The 22,784-nt window shown below is 37.6% G+C and overlaps 1 protein-coding gene across 1 annotated transcript in view; it reads right to left on the bottom strand.

Moving 5' to 3' along the window:
* NPFFR2 (neuropeptide FF receptor 2) overlaps positions 1-18,073 on the bottom strand; it is a 58,943-nt gene extending 40,870 nt beyond the window's left edge. The window contains exon 1 of the mRNA XM_006212518.4: positions 17,939-18,073. The gene's annotated coding sequence lies outside the window, so the exon portion shown is untranslated. The remainder of the gene's footprint in view (positions 1-17,938) is intronic.
* Between the last annotated feature and the right edge of the window lie 4,711 nt (positions 18,074-22,784).

Raw genomic sequence — 22,784 nt, 5'->3', positions numbered from 1 at the left:
TGGTCTGTACAGTTTGGAGATTCAGACTTACACATAGAACCCTTAACTTGACTACCCTGGGTATAACCTAGATACTGTTTTAAACATAAACCAGCCTTCTTACAGGGAGGAATGTGCTTCAACTTAGGGCTAAACTTAATGATGTGCAAAAATAACACACTAGCTGACATAGTTCTGGGAAGAAAAAAAACTTGTTTTTGTATCTTAGATTACTCCAGCACAAGTGAATAATGCATTTTAATTGGAAACACTGCTCTGTCAAATTCCATTTCTTATAACTTGACTTATGCCCATGAGATCTATCACTAATCTAATAGTATCAGACTGTTTCTTCTGCAATTGCTGCATTCACATTTGGTCCGCCTATACCATATGAAATTTTCCTTTTTCTTACATTACTATTAACAATTTTCTCTTCTATGCGTAAGTAAGGGTCTTGCATAGATGGTCAAAGAAAAGTCACTGTGGTATTGGTTTTCCAGCTAAGGAGATGCTAATGTAAGAATGGTTTTAATTATATGTCTCTAAAATAATTATTCTCATTGAAAATGAACCAAAAATGTGGAAGACTTTTTTCTCCCAACTTTTTGGTATTCTCTTTAGATAAATAAAGCATACCATGTAATGTGCAACTGTAACATAATTCTAAATTGAACTTGTATCTTCTTGACCGAAAGGCTAGCATTCTGTCTCTGCCTAATGTAAAATCTGCAATATCTAATAATTGATATTTGGAATTGCTGATATAAACATGGACTTGTAATACCCAAGAGAACCCAGCTTGTGCATCACAGCTTTGTAAGGTGAATCTCTTAGTTATCAAACCCTATCATGTTCAAGGCTAGAATTGTGGCAGATTTTTAAAATTCTCCCATAAAACATTTCCCAGTTGTTTGACATAGACACCAAACAACATACTCTGCAGACCGATGGCAGTCTGTTTTCTACAGCTTTAGCTAAAAGATAATTTCCTAGGCCCTTTTACCAGTATTTACCAAAATAACCATGCTCAAAAATCATATTGCACTACATACCTGGGCAAGCTGAACTACAATTCTGTTCATACTAAATGCATCGGAACACACATGTATCCTTTATGAGGACACAAAGTTGAAAATTCCTCTCTAGGTCTAACAAAAGGATAGCTAAAGAAACAATCCAGCCTTGAAACTGACTGGTGTCAGATTCTATTAAATAAATGTACATTGGCTCCTGTTTCCGAATAGCAATTTTAAGAGGACAGGCTCTTAAGTTCAGTTTTATTTGTGAAGTGTTATCTATCCTTGTTACTCACGGACGTAGAAAGCAACCCAATTATACTGTGCAGTAGAGCACTAAAACCATCAAACACAAAATTAATAGATGAATTTTAAAGATATTTGAACATAAGGGATAAGTAGTTTCAGTTTAGTAACATGCTGCACGGAGAACAGATCTAGAGATACTACCCGTAACGATTTACTGACAAAGTTTTCAGGGGAGTGAGAACGCTCTCCTTTGTCCTTGCTGGGAAATGTACTGCTGTGGACTTCCCTGCATTTCTTCTCCACAAGGGCTTCAAAAGTTGTGAATTGTGGTGGGTGGCAATGTTCTAAAGCAGAAAAGACATCAAATTGGAGGATAAGAATTTTGACTCCTCACCTTGGCTGTCTGTCCTTAAATTACATTACATCATATTTGTACATTTTAGTTTGATAATCTATAAAATTAAAGATCAAGATTATGTCTAATGTCCATTCTGGCTCTAAAACTTCACATTAGCTCCAATAAAAATCATGATTACTGACTGCTAGTGGAAAATAGTGGGAAAATATTGGAAAAGAAGGTGACGGAAAAAATTCTGGCTACTTTACCAAAGTACTGTAAAGAAAGTCTCAGTACCCACATCTCTTGGCATCCATCACTTCATTTAAAACATCATTTTCTCACACAGGAGGCTATCCCCGTGAAGCTGTACATCATTAATATGGATGTTTTTCTTTTAGATCTTCCCCAGAAATTTGTTCATTTTCCCCTTGAGGTACTTCTTTCACTCCCCCACATGAGGTAATTTTTGCATGGATATAAATATATTGTAGATTGGCTCCGCTAACACTTGTGAGAAAACAGGTAGCAAAGAAAAACTGCTGTTGCAACTTATGTCTTAAGAATCATTTTTTTCCAATTAAAAAGAGTGCATGATTATTAGAAAATACAGAAAATATAAACAAAAAATGAAAACCCCACATGACTACCACCTAGAGATAGCATCCCTTTCTTCTGACGTTTTCACAGGGAGAGAGACTTTCTCAGACAGAACTTCTGAGTTTTCACTCACTCCTCTGATAAGAATCAGGGAGTTTGGAAAAAAAAAACTGAACTTAAGAATCTCCGGCCTTTTTATTCCTCGCTTTTGGAAATTGCTGCCTATAAGGATCATATACTCTGTGTTTGTAAAAATTTTATGAACTGAGTTGTTTCCCTGTAATTAAGTGGGAAGCTCTAATTTAGGAATAACTTGTATAGCAAATCCCCTTGCCCACAGCCTCATCACATTCTCAAACAGTTTCATCAGTAATAAAGCTAATTTAAAAATTGTGCTGAACACTGGAATTTGACACAACATTGTAAAATGATTATAAATCAATAAAAAATGTTAAAAAAATAAAATAAAATAAATTTAGAAAGAAAAAAATTGAAGTATAGTATATAGTTCATTTATAATATTGTGTTAGTTTCAGGCATGCAGCAAAGTTATTCAGATATATATTATATATGTGTGTGTATATATATGTGTATCTATTCTTTTTCCAGATTATTTTCCATTATAGGTTATTATAAGATGTTGAATGTAGTTCCCTCTGCTATACAGTAGGATCTTGTTGTTTATCTACATTATATACAGTAGTTTGTATCTGTTAATCCCAACCTCCTAATTTATCCCTCCTCTTTTCCCCGCTTTGGTAACCAGAATTTTGTTTTCTATGTCTGTGGGTCTATTTCTGTTTTGTAAATAAGTTCATTTGTATTTTTTTTTAGATTCCACACATAAGTGATATCATATTTGTCTTTCTCTGTCTGACTTACTTCACTTAGTATGATAATCTCTAGGTCCATCCATGTTGCTGCCAATAGAAATATTCCATTCTTTTTTATAGCTGAGTCTTCTCCTTCTTCTTTATCCATTCATCTGTTGATGGACATTCAGGTTGTGTCCATGTTTCAGCTGTTGTAAATAGTGCCACTATGAACATTGAGATGCGTGATGCGTGTTTTTGAATTAGAGTTTTCATCTTTTCCGGATATATGCCCAGGAATATATATACACCTGCTGTGAACATTGGGTTGCATTATGTTTTCGAATTAGAATTCCCTCTGGATGATGTCCAGGAGTGGGATTGCTGGATCATATGATAGCTCTATTTTAGTTTTTTAAGAAGCCTCCTTACCATTCTCCATGGTGGTTGCACCAATTTACATTCCAACCAACAGTGTAGGAGGTATAAAGTTAATATATTGATGTCTATATGCCTTCTGTATCTATCTCTAAAGAGCTCCAAACTCAGGTGGACAGAAAGGAAGTTATTATTATTTATAAAACTTTATAGAACCCAAATTATCAACATGTGAGCATATTTTTCTATGATTTTTATTAATTCATTCATGCATTCATTCATGCATTCATTCAGTATGTTCTACTACTAACTAACCAGTCTGCATAAAGCTAATAGTCCTGTATGAAAAACAGATAAATACCAGTTAAGTGACTTCAAGGATAATAAGTTGAACGGCTGGGAAACCTGAGCAACTAGGGCAAATATATCAGAGAGATCTGTCTAACCTGGACCAGAGAGGTTTCCTATGGGAAAAAGATTAAGTCAAGACCTGAAGAATGGGTCTTATTTAAGCAGAAGATGGGCAGGAGGAGTCAGGAGAGGTCAGGAAGAGTTGCAGAAATCAGTATTCACCAAAACCAAGAGGAAACAGAGAGCCTGGCCGACGTTCACTGTGCTAAAATCTAGACGTGGGGAGGTAGTACAGTGCAGGGAAAGCTGTGTGTAATAAATAGGCATGGGCCAAATCGAAAAGCACCTTTTAGTCTATAATGAAAACTTGAATGGTACCCTAATGGCAATGGATGTTAAATATGTACTGATAACCAAACGTTATTGTTCATGGAGTTTTTTTATTCAGCATTTTTAATTTACTAGCAATGAAATCAATGTAAATTTATATTAAAACTGTATGTCAAAATTTTTCCTGGTGACTAAATACTATTTTTTATCTACACCAAGTTATTTTGAGATTAGTATTACAATTATTATTTGTAGGAATTTGGTTTACTACTGACTTCAGTTATTGGTGCATAGTTAATTGCAAGTTTTTTTCTTTTGAGCTCAACATAGTGTTTTCAAGATTCTTCCATATGCAGGTAGATACTATCATCTATTTAACAATCATGATAATGAAATATTTCATGAATTCTCTCTGCGCAACAGCCATCGTTCTAAATACTTTACAGGGATTAACTTATTCTACACTTAGCTCTTGAGGTAGGTATTATTATCCATGTTTTACAGAGCTGCAACAGAGAAAGAACAAATAACTGCCTAAAGTTATGACAGAGCAGGACTCAAATCCTTCCACAGTCTCCCTATGTACCCGGGCGTGACAGCTGCTCTTTGGTCCAGCTGCAGTGGTCATCATATGAATATTTACCCATTTTCTAATGACTTAAGTTGTTTCTATTTTTTTTATTACAGATAATACTGTAATTATATGACATTATATGATGAGACTTATACATGTCTCTTCAGGGACATATATCAAGCATGTACATTTTGAATTTTACCAAATCTTATCACTTTCCAAAGTGATCAAACTAAAAGAGTGTCCATTACTCCACATCCTCATTGATACTTGGCTTTGATAGACTTTCTAAAATTTTTCAGTCTGATGGTTGTGAAGAGACATCTTGTTTTAATTCTTTTCTCATTTTTTTTTCAAATGTTTACAATGTTATTAACCACTCAAATTCAGCCTCTATTTAATCCTGGTTCAGGTTACATATAAATATGGCACTGGGTCTCCCTGGGCACTCAAGAACAAAGACATTTTATTTCTTTAAAATCCAAAGCAATGCTGTAAAGACATAGAAGCCAAAGAGCTCAAGAGGAAGTCAGCTGTGTAATATTCCGTGTAGCTCATCCTTCTTTAAGGCCGGATTCAAATGTCTCTCCATTGATTTATTTTTTTTCTGGCTTTATTGAGATATAATTGACATATCGCATTGCATAAGATTAACATGTACAACTTGGTAATTCAATTTATGTATATATTGCAAAACCCTACCACAGTAGGGTTAGTTAGCATCTCCATCACCTCACATAATTACTTTTTTTTTTTTTGGTGGTGAGAACATGTAAGATTTACTCTTAATAATTTTTAAACATGTAAGACAATATTGTGAATTATAGTCACCATGCTGAACATTAGATCTCCACAGTTGGTCAGTCTTATTACTGGAAGTTCATATGCTTTGGCCAACATCTCCCCATTTTCTCCAACCCCCAGCCCCTGGCAAGCATCATTCTACTCCATTTTACTATGAATTCAGATTTTTCAGATTCCACATCTGAGTGAGATAATACAGTATTTGTCTTTATCTGATTTATTTCACTGAACATAATGCCCTCAACATCCATCCGTGTTGTTGCAAATGGCAGGGTTTGCTTCTTTGTCGTGACTGAATAATATTCCAGTGTATTTTTACACCATATCTTCTTGATTCATTCATCTGCAGATGGACATTTAAGTTGTTTCAGTACATTATCCCTTATGAAAAATGCTGCAATGAACTTGGGAGTGCAGATATCTCTCTGAGATAGTGATTTCATTTCCTTAGTATATGTACCCAGACATGGATTTCTGGATCATATGGTAGTTCTAAATATAATTTTTTGAGTATCCTCCATACTGTTTTCCATAGTGTCTGTACCACTTTATAGTCCTACCAATATTCCCTTTTCTCCACATCCTCACTAACACATCTCTTGTCTTTCTGATACCTGCCCTTCTAACAAGTAAGGTAATACCATGTTCTTTCTTTTCACTCTTTTCATTCTTTCTCTTTGTTCTCTCCTGATTGGACACTTTCATAGGTCCTGTCCTCCACTTCACAGTTTTTCTCTTCTGCTGGATCAGTTCTGTTATTCCAGCCCTCTATTGCATTTTTCATTTCATGTGTTCTTCAGCTACAGAATTTGTTTGGTTCTTTTTTTATGATTTCTGTCTCTTGGTTAAGCTTCTCACTGTATACATGTGTCGTTTCCATGATTTCACTGAATTATCTTTCTGTGTTTTCTTATAGCTCATTGAATTCCTTTAAAACAGCTATTTTGAATTCTTTATTGGGTAAATCACAAATATCCGTGTCTTTCAGGTCAGTTACTGAAAAATTATTGTCTTCCTTTGGTGGTGCCATGTACCCTTAATTTTTCATGTTCCTTGAAGTCTCGTGCTGATATCTTCACATCTGCAGTAGCAGTCCTCTCCTCCAGTGTTTGCTGACTCACTTCAGGATGAAACCTTCCAGCAGCCCTGCTCAGGTTTGAGGCTTTTGCATACCTTCTGTAGATATATCTGCTTCACACTTCTTGCTCCCTTTTGTGGCATAATCCTTAAGCTTAGATACATTCTTTTGATCCTGCCAAGCCAGGCCAAGTGGTGACAGTCTGCCTTTTGTTTTCCCAAGGACAGCGCTAAATGCTCAAGTTTATGGTCTCTCCCAGGTCTACATATTTGGGTCAGCTTATTGTACATGCCCATTAATCTGCAGATCTCTCTCTCTCCAGTCCCTGTAACTCACTGGGAGCTGGCCACAGGACGGGTAGGGTGTGTGTGGGTGAGGCATGTGGAGTCCTGGGGGTGCCAGTGGGCCAGTTGGGGAAATCCGCAGGTGAAGCTTCCCTGGTGGCTTATAGGCAGGCCTCCCAGTGGAATCTGTGATGCAGTAAGTAGGATCCCCATCTCTTCTGAGCCCTGGCTGCTGTTCTCCCAGCTGCTCATTGCCCCTGAGTCATGCAGCTCATGACTCAGTACTCCAAACCGGGCAAGAGATGCACGGGCCTTTTTGGCAGCAGCCAGGGAAGCCAGGCACTCACTCCCAGGCTCTCGTTTTTCCCCACAGCAGAAAACACAGGCCACGAAGGGCTCGCTGTGGGACTGAGCTGTGCCTCCTGGCGGAAGCGTGGCATGGGTAAAGTCAACCTGTTCCTCTTACTGTCTTCAGTGTGTCTCATCCCTGATGTCTTCCCAGTGGTGTGCTGGAACTTCCCGCTCGACTCCTGGAGCTCCACTCAGGCTGTCTCACATGTGGGTGGGTGACTGAGTCACTGTTCTTCAGGGCCTCCCGGTCCAGGGCCCAGAGGGGCTGGAGCCAATTCACAGGCCTCTTCAGCGTCCAGAAATGGGACTGAAGTCTGCATGCCTATAACTTGATGCACAAGAGGGTGAGACTCCTCCCAGGCCCCTTGGTATACCGTGTTGTTGATGGAAACAAAGCCAAACAGGGCTGTAGCTGAACAGTCAGGGGTATGAAGTTGCTTCTGGGTTTACAGCCAGAACCGGGGTTGACGAGGCAGCTGCCTGGGTTCAGGCCTGTCCCTGACTTCTCAGAACAGCTCTCTCCCTTCCTAGACTGCACTCGGGTTTCACAGTCTCTTAGCTGGATCCCACACTTAGCACAAAGGCACTTCTGTGCATGGGAGGACGACAAATTGTTGTTGTTGAGGGGAGCTACATGCAAAGGAGGCCTTGTCCATCCATTCTTGCTAATGCCACTCTATCTTGTTTTAATCTGAATGTTCTGATTACTAGGGAGTTTGAGCATCTCTTTTTTACGTGCTTACATATCATTCACTTTTTCATTTTCCTTGTTTGTTTTTTATTGGGTTGTAGTCTCTGCACTGATTTTCAGAGTTATCTATGTATACTTGCATATTCTTTGGCTATAATAAAATTAGATACAAATAATTAAAAGCTGAATAACATATCCTAACCATTTGGAAAATAACAAAAATAATTCTAGATAAGTCTTGTCAGATGAGACATAAAAAAGAACAAAAAAACTCTAGAAACAATGAAAAATAGTTTTTAAAACAATATGTAGCCTTAACTTTATTAGTAGAAATTACAAAAATAAAAGAACAGTACTTATCTAAAGAAATTAGAAAAATTATCAATAATATCAATCAAAATAATAATCGTGAAAGCAATTAGGAAGATGGGATGAATAAAAAGTCTGTCGAACAGAAAAAACATACATTTTAAAAAGCTAGATCTTTGAAAACATCAGTAAAATTATATAAACTTCTCTTGAGCTTTATTAAAGACAAAGGCAAAAGAACAAAATAATAAGAAAAATTTTGTGTAATAAAATATTACACTGCATTAAAAGAATTTATAGAACAATATTATTTGTACCTATGGCAACAGTGGCAAATGTCTAGATGGATGATTTCTTAACACTTTAATTTAACCAAACTTTTCCCAAAAGGAAATAATAAACTCGAGTAGACTAGCAGAAGTAAACATAAAAATAATTCAATGATAACAAAACAAGATGGTTCAGAGAAGAACTCTTCTGTAACCTTTAAAGAGTAGACAATTCCAAAATTATTTAAAATAATCTAGGCAATGGCCGTCATTCAAAAATCCAAAAATGACAAATGCTGGAGAGGCTGTGGAGAAAGGGGAACCCTCCTACACTGCTGGTGGGAATGCAGTTTGGTGCAGCCACTATGGAAAACAGTGTGGAGATTCCTCAAAAGACTAGGAATAGACTTACCAGATGACCCAGGAATCCCACTCCTGGGCTTGTACCCAGAAGGAAATCTACTTCAGGATGACACCTGCACCCCAATGTTCATAGCAGCACTATTTACAATAGCCAAAACATGGAAACAACCTAAATGTCCATCAACAGGTGACTGGATAAAGAAGAAGTGGTATATTTATACAATGGAATACTACTCAGCCATAAAAACCGACAACATAATGCCATTTGCAGCAACATGGATGCTCCTAGAGAATGTCATTCTAAGTGAAGTAAGCCAGAAAGAGAAAGAAAAATACCATATGAGATCGCTCATATGTGGAATCTAAAAAACAAAAACAAACAAACAAAAACAAAGCATAAATACAGGACAGAAATGGACTCATGGACAGAGAATACAGACTTGTGGTTACTGGGGTAGGGGGCGGGGTAGAGGGTGGGAAGGGATAGACTGGGATTTCAAAATTGTAGAACAGATAAACAAGATTACACTGTATAGCACAGGGAAATATACACAAAATGTTATGATAAATCACAGAGAAAAAAATGTGACAATGAGTGTATATGTCCATGTATGAAAAATTGTACTGAACACTGGAATTTGACACAACACTGTAAAATGATTATGAATCAATAAAAATGTTAAAAAAATAAATAAATAAAAATAAAAAAATAAAATAATCTAGGCAATAGAAAAATTCAGAAAATTCATCAGATTACTTTTAAAGTAAACATTAATACAATGCTGAAAGCTGCTAATAGAAATAGTAATATAAATATATAATCAATCTCATTTATACGGATTCAGAGAATATAGAAGCAGGTTTTTAAAAATTATCAAATAGAATATAGTAATGTACTAAAAGACTCCTAGACACTTCTAACAAAGCACACTTCTAGATAAACCTCAGATTCAATAAGATATAAAAAGAAAAATCAACAAGGACTTGTTCTAGGAATACCAGAGTGATTAAACGTCAGGAAATCTGTCAACAGTCTATTACATCAATAAATTAAGAAATATAAATTACGTGATTATATACTAATAGATCATTTTAAAAAACACTTAGTATTATTAATAAAAAATACATACACAAGAAACAGAAGTAAAATAAGTACTAAAAAGGACTTTACACCCCAAACCAAGCAGACTATTCTAACTACAATGTTGTAAAGACTCTTTCATTTTAACCAGAAATTTGATAACCATGCCTGATAGCATTGTTATGTTTGATCATTGTTCAGCTTTGTCTCAGTGGATTGTAGTAAGTATAGAATGGCAAAGATATTGTATATTTGGTAGAAACATTGAAAAGAGCCAAAACCATCTTATTCCAAAAAAAATCAATATGCTCTAGTAAATAGCTACTATAATTAATTGAACAAATTAGTTAACTGGTTGTTCAAAACATATTACCTTAAAAAAAGTAGCCTTTCTTAATATGACAATAAACACCTCGAAATTAAAATGAAAAAAAATTCATTTTACAGCAGGAAGCAAAATATAGTGTATGTAGAAATACATTTAACACAAAAGATAGAATATAAAACATAAAGTACATAAAAAATAAAATCCTAAGATTTTTTTAATCTGACAAATTGAATAACATACCATATTTATAGAAGGAAAATTTTAATTATTTAAATGTCATCTCCCCAGATTAGTATATAAACTTAATATAATTGCATTTAAAATATGGATAGACAAAAGTTCATTTGTAGAAAATGTTTCCAAAGCAGGAAATAGAATTTGTTTCAGAATACAGTAAAAAGTTCAGAGGAAGGACTAAATGCCCAAGAAGAGCCAGGAAAATTAAGAGAAAGGATAGTGAAAAGATATGCTTTTTAAAATATCAGAAAAATACTGTATGGTAAACATAAAGCAATTTGGAGTTGCCATAGACATGGATAAACAGAGCAAAGAAACAAAATCAGGAATATGGAAATATATGAAATTTTAATACATGACAAAAATGATATTTCAGTTTGGTGAGGAAGAATGAAGTATTTAAGAATCCACTAGGAAGAAGTTAAAGTTGGCTTACTATCTTATAATATATTGAGATTTTAAGTAAGTTTTAAAAAATTCACTTGAATTAAGTACAAACATTAAAAATTTTTAAAATGAGAAAATTCCAATAAAATCTAGATGGCTACCAGCCCAATCTAGGGAAACGGAAAATCATATTAATCAATACCAAACTCTTAAAATTCACATAATAAAAATTAAATATTCTAACTATAAAAAAATTGAATACATATAGTAAAAGTTATGAATTAAGGCAGTAAAAATGTGGAAAATATTTGTTATATGAGTTAATATCAATAATTTTCAAAGAACACTTACAAATTCTTTAGAAAGACAAATAACCCACCAGAAAAATGATCATAGGTATTGATTAAACAATTTATATAAGAGAAAATCCAAATATGTGAAGAATATAAAAAAGATACCCAATTTCACAAGTTGTTAAGAGATTCAAATTAATGTAATAATTAAAAATTAAAGAGTTACAGCGTCTGTGGCTGTGAGGACATGTGTAAGAGTAGTTTCATAATTTTCTGGTGAAAATGTGATTATTTGTAATACTTTAGAAGCAATATGGCAAGTACATAATTTGAAAGTATACCTCTTGAACTTAGAAACACAAACATTTATAAACTATTATAGCTTTGTTTTGTGATAAAACCAAATAAATAAAAACCCCTGGAAACAAAGTAAATGTTTATAAAAGGAGGATAGGTTGAATTTATTGTTTTTTATTTATCCGTATCATATTGTACAGACATTTAAAGTTTTATTTTCATCTATTATAGTTGCAGTGGAGGATTTTTCACCAGGTAGTAATGCATAAGCAAAAGAAGATATGCATTTTTGGAAAATGGTGACAGAAAGATTGATGTGCACGTGTGTATACAGAAGCATGTTTGTGTATGCATATATGTGAATGGTTATGAAACCACAGGAAACTCCAGAATAATAGAATGCAGTTGCTAACATTGGATCACCTGTGATTTGGAAGCAGAGGAGTGGGCACAGTAAATTAAGAAAGGAAATTGAGGAATTAAGAATTTAATAGCAACAGAATATAATTTGGGCATTTATATCAAATTACATTCATTTATATTTTTAAAATAAAATATTTTTACAGATAAAAAATTATGCTAATGAAAAGTTAAAAAGGGTGTATTTAACTTTATCAAAAAAGTAAACGTACCATTTTATACCATATTTTAGTCTTTCTTATTGCTCAGACCCAGATTATTCTTAAAAATCAACATACACAGATACCATGCATGTGTATTAAAATAGTGAAGACAATGGTAAATAAAGGGCTTTTTCAAAATCTTTTCTCCCACATGAAATGAAAAACTATGTACAGATGGTTCTTTTAGTTAAATTAGAATCAGGGGAAAGGAGAAAAAGAAAACCACAAAGGAAGAATGGTACCTAAGGCTGAAGTTTCAGCAACTTGGCTGAGCTTTCAAAAAGATGCAGGAGAATCTGATAGGGTCATGGAAATGACATTTTCACCAAACAAGTATTTGCTGAATTTCTACTATGTGCCAGATCGTTCTAGGCACTGAGGCCAGGAGTGAATATAAAGGTAGAAAGTTCATCTCTCATGGAGCTTAGATTCTCCTACTGGAGAATAAGATCATAAGTTAGTAATCACAGAAATGGAGGTGGTGTCAGGTACCAGGTGGGTCCAGTTACAGATCAGACGATGCTGTGATGACAAGTGGCGCTGGGAAGCACACCAGACCTGCAGCTGAAAGGGTAAAGAGTCCCTGCTTGTGCAGCTCTGGCGGGCTAGATTCGCAGGCAGGCAGGACAGCAAGTGCAAAAGCTGAGCCTGGAATATTCAAGGCTGGAGGGACCATGTGAGGACAAGAGGCATGAGAGTGAAGCATGAAGTCAGAGAAAATTTGTCAGGCTTACAGACTGTAGAACCTCCAAGGCCCTCCTTCTGTAGGAAAACTTGAATTAAAAGGTTACTAAAACCTGGATAATTCAAATATCAAGAAAAGCAAGCTCAGGACAGGGGATGTGGGCAAGTTCCAGTCTGTCTTCAGCAAGCCCCTCAGGGCTGCTCGTTTTGGAAGAAGCATAAATCGCATTATGGGTCAGAAATCGTTTGAGGCGGCTTCCAGCTGAAAGTACAGACAAAAGGAATCCCCTCAGAGAGGCAGGATTCCAGCCACAGACTTCCAAGCCTGAAGGAACACTGTGATATAAATGCCCCCCACCAACCCCCAAGGACAAAAAATCCTTGCAAACCTGTTGAGGATGGGGAATTGCAGGAGATTCTGAGTAAGGAGCCAAAGGAGGTATAAGGCTGCAAACTCTGCTATACACTCTGCGTGTAAGGATGGGAAGCTGTATTCTTAGAGAGCCCACTGTCACTTCAGTACCAGTGTGCCAAGATGGCAGGGACAGGGAGTGAAAGGGAAAAGGAAAATTCAGCAACTTTAAATAGGTACTTTAAATTCTATTCAGTTAATTAAAGTCTTTAAGTAAAGCCACCGATTGAGATCTCCTACTTTGAAGGAAAGAAGGCAAGTTCAGAGAAACCCTGGGTACTGCAGGTGTCTAAATTTTGCAAGGAGACAGGACGTTTGAGATGACCTCTGAAGAAGGAAACAGTCTGCAAAACTGACAGATCCCTACCGTCCTCCCGCAAGTCATATGAAAATCATCAGGTCATGGGCAACCTCTTGATCTGAAATTTTCCCTTATTGAGTTTAATGTTAGCGCACAATAAGCTCTAGTATAGACAACTATTTAACTGGAGTTCTGGTGCAACTGAATTCACAGAATGTTTATCCTCTTGTTACATTTTCTCTAAATATTCCTTTTTTTCAGACAATACTTAAGTTTCTTCTGTCTGTGGCTGCAAATAGCAATGTGGTTGGGACCAATTTTTTTTTTCAAGAGAGATCATGTGGATTATTTTCACTCAGAGTCATAAAAATACATATACCTAGACCCAGCCTCAGACCCACTGGTGTCCAGTGGTGGGACTCAGAGACAGGCATTCAAAAAAGCTTCGCAAGTAACTGATGTTTCCTGCTTCTGCTTATAAGAAGCTTCATCAAGACTGTAATATTTATTTCTTCCTAAGAATGCAGCTTTTGCTTAGGGAAATGTGGCATATGCAGAAATCACTACTTTGATTGTAAGTTGCCATCACCATGAACGTGGGGGCCTTGCAGTATAGAATTTAAGCATGTGGACTTAAGGGCTATGTGACTTCATTATTCTGATTCTTTGGTTTAGCACGTGTATTTACTTTGGGGCAATTCTGTCCAAACCTCTGTTTCCTTATCAACAAAACAGAGACTGTGATGTACCCAGTTTCTAAAACCATGAGGATTACATGAGCTGCCGCTCACGAAGTTACAGCCCGCAGCAGGTTGGCCATCACTGTTTCGTCTGGCTTTGGGAAGTTGTTTCCCAAAGCAACCAGAACTGTGCGAGTCCGGTATGCTTCGTAAATCCTCTAGGAGTTTTGAAAACAGAAGTCAACTGAGATTTCTGTTTTCTAGTAGAAGATGCCTTAGTCTGCAGTTGCCGCAATGGAACCCAGATTTTTTGCAGGCATGTAAATAAGAACTTTCAACAGCCCAAGAGGATAATAAAGCAAGGAATCTACTCTGGAAATATTTGTAAATGTTAAATTTTCAGTGGCAATAAAGAGAGATCCAATTTCTTGGCATTTTGGGTGTTACTTTGTAGTTTTTTTCTTTCTTTCTTTAAGTTGCTGCTGTGGTGTGATTTGGGTTGTGCTGCTATTTGGACGCCCCTAGTGTACAGTGTCTGCCTGGTGTGCTTTGCTGTCATGGAGAGTTGCATCTGCTTTGACAGGGAACTGAACAGGGCTTGTCTTCTCAGTCTTGTGTGACATGGAGAGACATGCAGGTTTTGCGCTGCCCTGACAAACTCTGACCTTTTTTGTGTGTGACAGCAGGCTTGGGGAGGCATCAAAGAGGCATTCATTACATGCTTGAGGCTCTGACCCTCCCATCTCCTGGTCCCTGTCGCACACTGTAGGAGCTAGCCTGGTAATGGCCACCTGCACATGTAGAAGGAACTTCTCTGCACTTCGCTCATCTCCTCCCCTGCTGGAGACAGAGAAAAACCTAAGATTTGTCAGAGATGGGTGCCTTAAAGAACGTCACTGTGCACCTGCTATGTGCCAGATGCTGCAGCCAGCACAGCCGTCCACAGCATCCCGTTCATCCCCTGTAATAGCCCATTGGACACACAAGATACTGATTTCGTAGAATTTTCAGGGCCTTGCCCAAGGCAAAACAAGGATATCTGAGCCTTCTCACTCTGGCTCATCTGCCCTCTTACCATAGACAGGGAAACCTAGAGGGGTGAAAAGATTTTAAAAAGCATATTCTAACTCATCCTTTTATATTTGAGAAATCCTAGACGTACAGAAGTTAAATGATTTGCCTCAGGCACAGAGTCAGTCAGAAGCCTGGCTGGGAAGAAAACCTGATCACTTTATTTTTTTAAATTGAAGGACAGTCAGTTACAGTGTGTCAATTTCTGGTCCCAGTCATGCACATACATACATATATTTGTTTTCGTTAAAGATTATCACAAGATATTGAATAGAGTTCCCTGTGCTATACAGAAGAAAATTTTTAAATCTATTTTTGTATATGGTGGCTAACATTTGCAAATCTCAAACTCCCAAATTTATTCCTTCCCATCCCCTTTCCCCTGGTAACCATAAAATTGTTTACTACGTCTGTGAGTCTGTAAGCCAGAAAGAAAAGGAAAAATACCGTATAATACCACTTATGTGGAATCTAAAAAGAAAAAGAGGACATTAATGAACTCAACTACAAAACAGAAACAGACTGATCTCTTCATTTTTATAAATCTTGTATCTCAGAATTCTACAGGGTCCATGAAGGACATGAGACACATTCAAAACAGCTACCTGTTGTGACCACTGTAACTCGTTGCTGGGGCAATATAGTTCCTTCTGCCTTTGGTTTGATAGTGAACTCTTAATGTTCTGCTTCAAGGTAATTGGAAAATTCATTTGAGCCAGTTTATCCCACTGAGCTAGGACTTTAAAACTAAAGTTAATTAGGAAGGAAAGAAAAATCAGTGGCCAACATCGAGCTAATTGCAAGCATAAACTTCATGTGTTTAAGAGAATAATTTCATATGATTATTAAAGTCTTATAATATAGATATATTTTAGGAAAGTGAAGTAATACTTATCTCTCTTTGAAAAATATGTATGACAGTTTTAAAATGTTCACCTAAAATCAATTCCCCCTCTCCACAATAAGGAGGGTAGTATTTTATAAAATGATTATTTTTAAATATATGAAGTTTTGAGGAACAAAGGTATTCTTTTTCTGTCATGATTAGAGTGGAAATCCATTTACTGCAACATAGTGAAAAAGTTTATGAATATGTATTAGAGAGACATTTGCATGGAATTTTTCATCAAAAATCACAAACACATCAGCGAGGGACAACAAGTGAACTAATTTTGCAGGAGCAAATCATTCACTGGTTACTAGTAATTTCTATCTACACATTCTACAGCCTTTGACAGCTGTGAAAGAGAATACTAACCACAGTGTGATTAACAGGAGCTGTGAGGAAAAAGAATCCTAAAAATCAACAAATTTCTAATACATGCTTTTAATACTTTGTAATGTATTCACAAAGTCCTCAAGAATAAAAATGTCAGATGAAATAAATAGATAATAGATGAAGACAAAAAATAAGTCTGAGATGCAAACTCTCCTAAAGGTATCTGTAGACATCAAGAAAATATGGCTGGTAGGAAGATCTTTTTGGATGATGTGGTTTGTAGAAAAATTTTTATGTTGATTAAAAAAAAAAGCAGAAGATAGTAACACGAGTAACGCATTATCAAACAAAAATGAAAGCACATTTTATTATTACAATACCTACTTTTTAATAGTATTAATGTATACCTTTAAAGACAATGCAAGAACTCTTAAATGATTGATAGAAGCTTTTAACAGATAAAAGGCTCTAACAGAACTGCACACAATTGCCATTCAACTTTCTGTTCATGATAATGGTTCTATCTTCGAGCATTTCATAGCACTTTTGTAAATTCAATCATAACTTACGAAATTATTAAGATAATTTTACACAAGCTATTTTGGTTTATGTAATTAGGGTTGAAGCTGGAAAGAGAACTACGTCCACATTTTCCAAACCACAATTTGCCCATCTTCCCCCTCATTTGTTGTTATCAACTGAAAACGATTTGGATGAACAATGGGAAGAGAAATTTAGACACCCGGTTAAAATAACTTTGACTACTTTGATCAGAAAAAAAAAATCAAGCATATTCTTTTAGCTTATGTCATCTTAGATTTAAGACTCTTTAAAATAAATAAATTGAAATATCTAGTCTTGCTGAGGAGAAAAAAAAGGGATAAACAAATGTATCTTTTTTTCTTATAGTTCTGCCTTTAATAAAAATTACAGTGCACAGCAGAGAATTTTCCTGTTTTCTGACACCAGACCCTATCTTTGGCCAAGGGCTGAACCACTGGAAAATGCCTGGAGGTTCGGCAGAAGAGAGGCTAAACTGGAAACCCTATCTCACCGCGAGGAATCGCTAAAAATCTCTCTAGCTGTCTTCACTGAGGGCTCTGTGCTGTCCTGGACCGGAGTGAGAAACCTCATTTTAGCCTTTCTGGGAGATAATCATCACAGATGATGAGAGTAGTTTAGAAAACTCAAGCATGCTCTTCAAGGAGATTTCAACACAGAAGTTATACCAGTACAGCTCTGGAGAGGTTTTCTGGAGAACTTTAAGCACCACTGGTCCCTCGCCCCATCCCAGCTCTGCGACCCTGGGAACAGACTTCCATGATCCAGAGCTTGGGCAGAGAAGCCCCCAAAAGTCAGGCTGGTGACCAAAGCGACGCCCTCCTGGACTGTGACTCCAGAGGGTGCTCGTGTTACTAGCAAGGGGCTGGGAAAGGTCGAAAGAGTAAAGTCGCAAAACCCAAGGTAACACTCCGGTCGCTAACACAGATCATCCAAGCCAGCGGCGGGGGCTGCGGACTGCCGCGCAGCCGGACGCGCGCCCTTACCTGCACACCACGCTAGGGCAGAGCCGCGGCGGCGCTGGGAGCCAGAAGCGTCCCCGCCGAGATTCAGCAACAGGTTCCAACGATCCTGCCCCGGGTCTGCCACCTGCCAGCCGCCTGCCACCTCCTGGAGGCTGCGCTGCCCTAGGGCTGGGCGCTAGGGGCTCTGCGCTTGCTCACCGCCTCCCTCTCCCTCTCTGAAGTAACGTCACCCTCCAGGGGGCAGCAGCCAGCAGTTGGGATTCCAAAGAGGCTATTCACGTCCTGCTCAGGGACATCCGAATACTTTCTTGTGAAATTCACAATCCGCATACAGCAAAGGAAAGTAAGCATCAGTATGACTAGTGATTTAGCCTCACTATGCCTCTGGTTTCCTTGTTTGTGAACTAACGGGTGATGTTGATTGTAGGCATTGGGTAATCTGAGAATTAAATGAGTGTGTATGTGCAAAATGCCTGGAATGGTTCCTGGCACATGTTAAGTATTCAATAAACGTTATCGCTTTAACGTTCTCTTAGGATCGAGGAGTTCAGTGCAGGCTGCAGGCTGTGACAACAACCAACCTTCCCCTTCTCTGAAGTGGACGGTGATCTGTTAGCTCTAGTAACGGACTTTTAGCTTGCAAGAAAGTCTCTCTGGAATTCTGGAAGTGTGAATTCATATCATAATTAGAAGGGGAAAGGAGGCAGCTACAGTGATTCTAACAAGAAAATGTGCTTTGTTGGACGTTGCTAAAATGTAATGTATTAATTTCGAGGTTTATACAATTATGAGAAAGAGATAAAGATACTTTAAGAGAGTAACAGGGATGAGGTTAGGTATGGGGAGAGCCTGTGAAGGGTCTTTGCATATATCAGGTCTGACCCTCACAGCAGGGAGAACTATGGTAACTAGGGTAGATTTGCTAAGCTGTAGTGTGTAATCATTTCCAGTCCACACCAAGGCACTAAGTGGCTTGCTCATTACACAGAGGTAGTTCTTAAATGACAAAGAGAGCTGCAGTAGCCCAATTCAGTTCTCTCACTTGCACATACTTCTGACTAAATCACTGCAACTTGTTGGATACAGGAAACAGCGGCCTGGAGAAATCTTATTAAAATAGGATTCCTTGGTCTTGGATTAAGGTTCTAGATTCACATGTGTATGTGTTTAAACCTGAAATATGGCTCTGTTGAGGATCCAGAAAGGGCTATCTATTCCAACCCTTTACCAAGTTCAAGGTGGATATATTGGTCACACTTCTGTGACTTTTATCAGGATACCTCAAGGCATAGAAAGTCTCGGGGGGCGGGGGGAAAGGCATTAAATAAAGAGGTACTAGTAAGAGTCAAGGCTTAGCTTTATTTCCCTGAACTACTTCTAAGACGAGAAAGGCATTCTATATCTAATCTGAAATTCTCAAATCAAAATGCAAAAAAAAAAAAAAAATTGTGAGCCCTCACCCCATATAATCCCACTCACACTCACCCCCGGGAAAAATAGTTCATCAAGATGAATTAGGAATCCTAGCAATGCTTTTGATCAGACAGTGAGGTAATGTCTAGCTTGCAAGAATTCTATTACAAATTAGAAGACACACAAAACTCGCCATGTAATAATCCCTAAATTATGAGTCACCTGCTGTATCTTACAAAACTTCACACTGTGAGAACTATTGTCCTGGTTCTTCTCCCCACCCCCACACCATTGGTAGTTTTAATGGAGGATGTTTTAAGTGGAGATTCCGACTCAGTAGCGTTGAGGTGGAGCCGAGAGTGTGCAGTTTTTAAAAAGCTTCCAGGTGATGCAGATGCTGCTGGGCCACAGACCACACTTCTGGTAGCAAAGTCTTACATAAATGAGTAATTAACCAAAGTCACACATCTAGTAAGTGATAGAAACAGTGCTGGACCCCAAATCTGAGCCCCAAGCTTTTGTGATTATCCGTTATGCTGTGCTGCAAGGAAAACTGAAATCCACTCGCATAGTTCAAACACAGAGGGGGAGGCTTTGATTAATAGCATGATCACGACTGCCTGGGTGTGCTTAGAGTTGGAGCGTGTCAAAGCAACGTGGAGGTTAAGCATCTGGCGTAAACTGGTGCTTAAAGACTCGAAAGTTTCCTATCAAGGAGACGGTAGTCAAAGTCAATCAAGGCACTTTCTAAACAAAATATATTTGACCTTTTTGTTGTGTTACTACAATGTGATAAGTACTTTGCTGAATACTATGAAATAATGTTAATAAATCAAGGAATGATATCTTTAGACTTCCTCCCTGCTTATTATCTCTTTTGTGTTGGACTGAATCTTAGAAAAGAATTGCAAGTAAGCAGTTAGAAATTATTTTGCAAGTAAGCAGTTAGAAATTATTCTGTGTCGGCAGCTTATTACATTTAAGCTACTGCCTCTAAAAGAAAAAAACCATAGTTTACCAAAACTCTAGTAACAGTTATGTGGCAGGTAAAATTTAATCCATTGCTTCTGGAAAAATATATTATTGTGTTATGGTGAATGCTTAGGAAATCAAAACCTTAGAGTTCTTGGATGATACTCAGAACTACAAAAAAAAGCATTAGAGTGAAGTTTTTTTCATTCAATACATTTTGTTACCTCTAAAAAATCTATGTTTCTGGGTTTTCTGAAGTACCCATAACTTTTGAGAATTTAGCTTAATCCATTGCACGTAAGAGTGAATTTATGTTGTCAATTTAGACTATAAAATGCTATAATCATCTAAAATGACTAAATCCATTTATCAGCCTTCTGCCTAAAGGCAAGGTTTCCACTAGGGTAAAAGCCAGAACTTGTCATTCTCAAAAGTTTTTCAGTTTTAACTCAGGATGACTACTTACATAAAGTCCAGAACTAAAAGCCGTCCAAAGGCAATCTAAGCGCTATTAAACTCAGAAACGATGATGACCAATGACCTAGAAAGGCAAGTGTTAGATTCTAATAGTGTTACAATGATAACTCTCACTTTAACAATTTGCACAATATGGGTTCCAAATAGCACATCACCTGGAGGGCTTTTTAAAAATGAGATTTTGAGGGTCAGGCTCTTCGAAGTTTTCCCAGATGATTTGAATGAGTAGCCGAACTCTCAGAGGTTTGGGAACCTCTGAAGATTGTTTTTACATCTGTCCTCCCAGTAACTTTCGGGGGTAATCAGGACAGGCATCACTTGCGTATGAGATGAACGTGGAAGGATGGGACCGCAGCCTCACTCCAAGCTGCCTGAGTTCACACAGCTGATGTGATTTGGAAAGGAAACTAGAATACGTTTTCTGACTCCAGATCTAAGGCTTTCGCCTTAACATTTTGAGCTGCCTAAACTAAGCTATTCCTTTGACACATGTCCTGATGTAGAAACCTGTAGGAATGGGATGTGGAAAAGAGAATATAATCAGTGGTGCTATCACTAATCACATGCTGTTATTTGTATGTATTTGATTTAATTGCAGTTGGTTTATTTAAGATAAATTTCTTAAAGCACTAAAAAAAAGCATAACTTCTATAAAAGGACCATATCTTGAATACCGTGTTAATTACTCCCTCTGATGTGTAATACACACTAGCTTATCTATTACAGGAAATGGTCTGTGCCATCTTTCCTCCCATGGTTTGAGGACTATGGCTGGGGACCTGGGGTGGGGGGTGTGGGCTAACTGGGCGTGTATGGGCCCCTGGGGCCAAAACTAGCTGAGGAGAAGGAGCTTTACCTAAACTTAGTACAGCAAATCCTAAGAGGAGAGCACAGTTGAGGGCAGCAGGAAGCAGGGTCAGTTAAATGGGGAAGAGAGTGTGGGCAGGGGATTTTCTGTTGTCTTAGTGACAGAACCATATTAAAGAAGAGGCAGTGAAAATGGAAAAGAAGGGGTGGGTGGGATACTTGAGAAATAGGTACGCACTGCAGGAACTGGCAATTGGGGCAAGGTGGCAACTGAGATTGTGCTAGATTTAGAATTTCAGTAACCAGAAGATGCTAATGCTCTTGGCATAAAGTAACGAAGTCCAAAGACAGACATGCCCCCTGGAGACAATATGGACTTAGTCTTAGACACGCTGAATTTAAAGTGAATTCAGGAGAGCCAGATGGTGATACCAAGTAAGCAGCTGAAAGATGGAATTGGAGTGTGCCAGCAAGATCACATTTCCAATTTAGGTTTGGGGCATCATCCACGTGGACATGATAACTGCAGCTGTAGGAAGGAGTTGATGCAGCAAGGGAAAACTGGGAGGAGAAGAAGTCTGTGTGAAGAGCTTTAGGGGGTGCCTAGAAGGTAGGAAATGAAGGCAGCCCTGGAAAATGAACGAGGGTAACTTGGAGAGGCGTGGAAAGAATGTGTCTCGTTTCATGAAAATCAAAGTAGGAGAAGTTTCAAAAAGGACATACTAAGATCAGCGTCTGAAGAAGTCGAACGAGCACTGAGACAAGGCCACTGGGGACATAGGTGACGAGAGGTGGGGCAGGGCGTCGAGTTGTGGGTCAGAGCTGGATGAAGAGAGTAGACTGGAGAATCGTAAGGAGATCTAAGTGATCAAATGGTTTGGTTTTCTCTTTTTTCTAGGTGAGAAGGGTAAGGGAGAAAGAGTTTAAAACCTTTTTTTTTAATTAAGTTGGATTCTTTCTTTTCTAAACATTTTTTTTATTGAAGTATAATTTACAATGTGTCAACTTCTGGTGTACGGCATAATAGTTCATACATATGCATACATATATTCCTTTTCATTTTCTTTTTCATTATAGGTTACTACAAGATAACTGAACACAGTTCCCTGTGCTGTACAGTATAAACATGCATATCTATTTTATATATAGTAGTTAGTATCTGCAAATTTTGAACTCCCAATTTATTCCTTCCTACTCC

The sequence above is a fragment of the Vicugna pacos genome, chromosome 2, assembly GCF_048564905.1.
Source record: "Vicugna pacos chromosome 2, VicPac4, whole genome shotgun sequence".
NCBI lineage: Eukaryota > Metazoa > Chordata > Mammalia > Artiodactyla > Camelidae > Vicugna > Vicugna pacos.
Note: the sequence above shows the minus strand (reverse complement) of the source record. Positions and strands in the feature narration are given on the sequence as shown.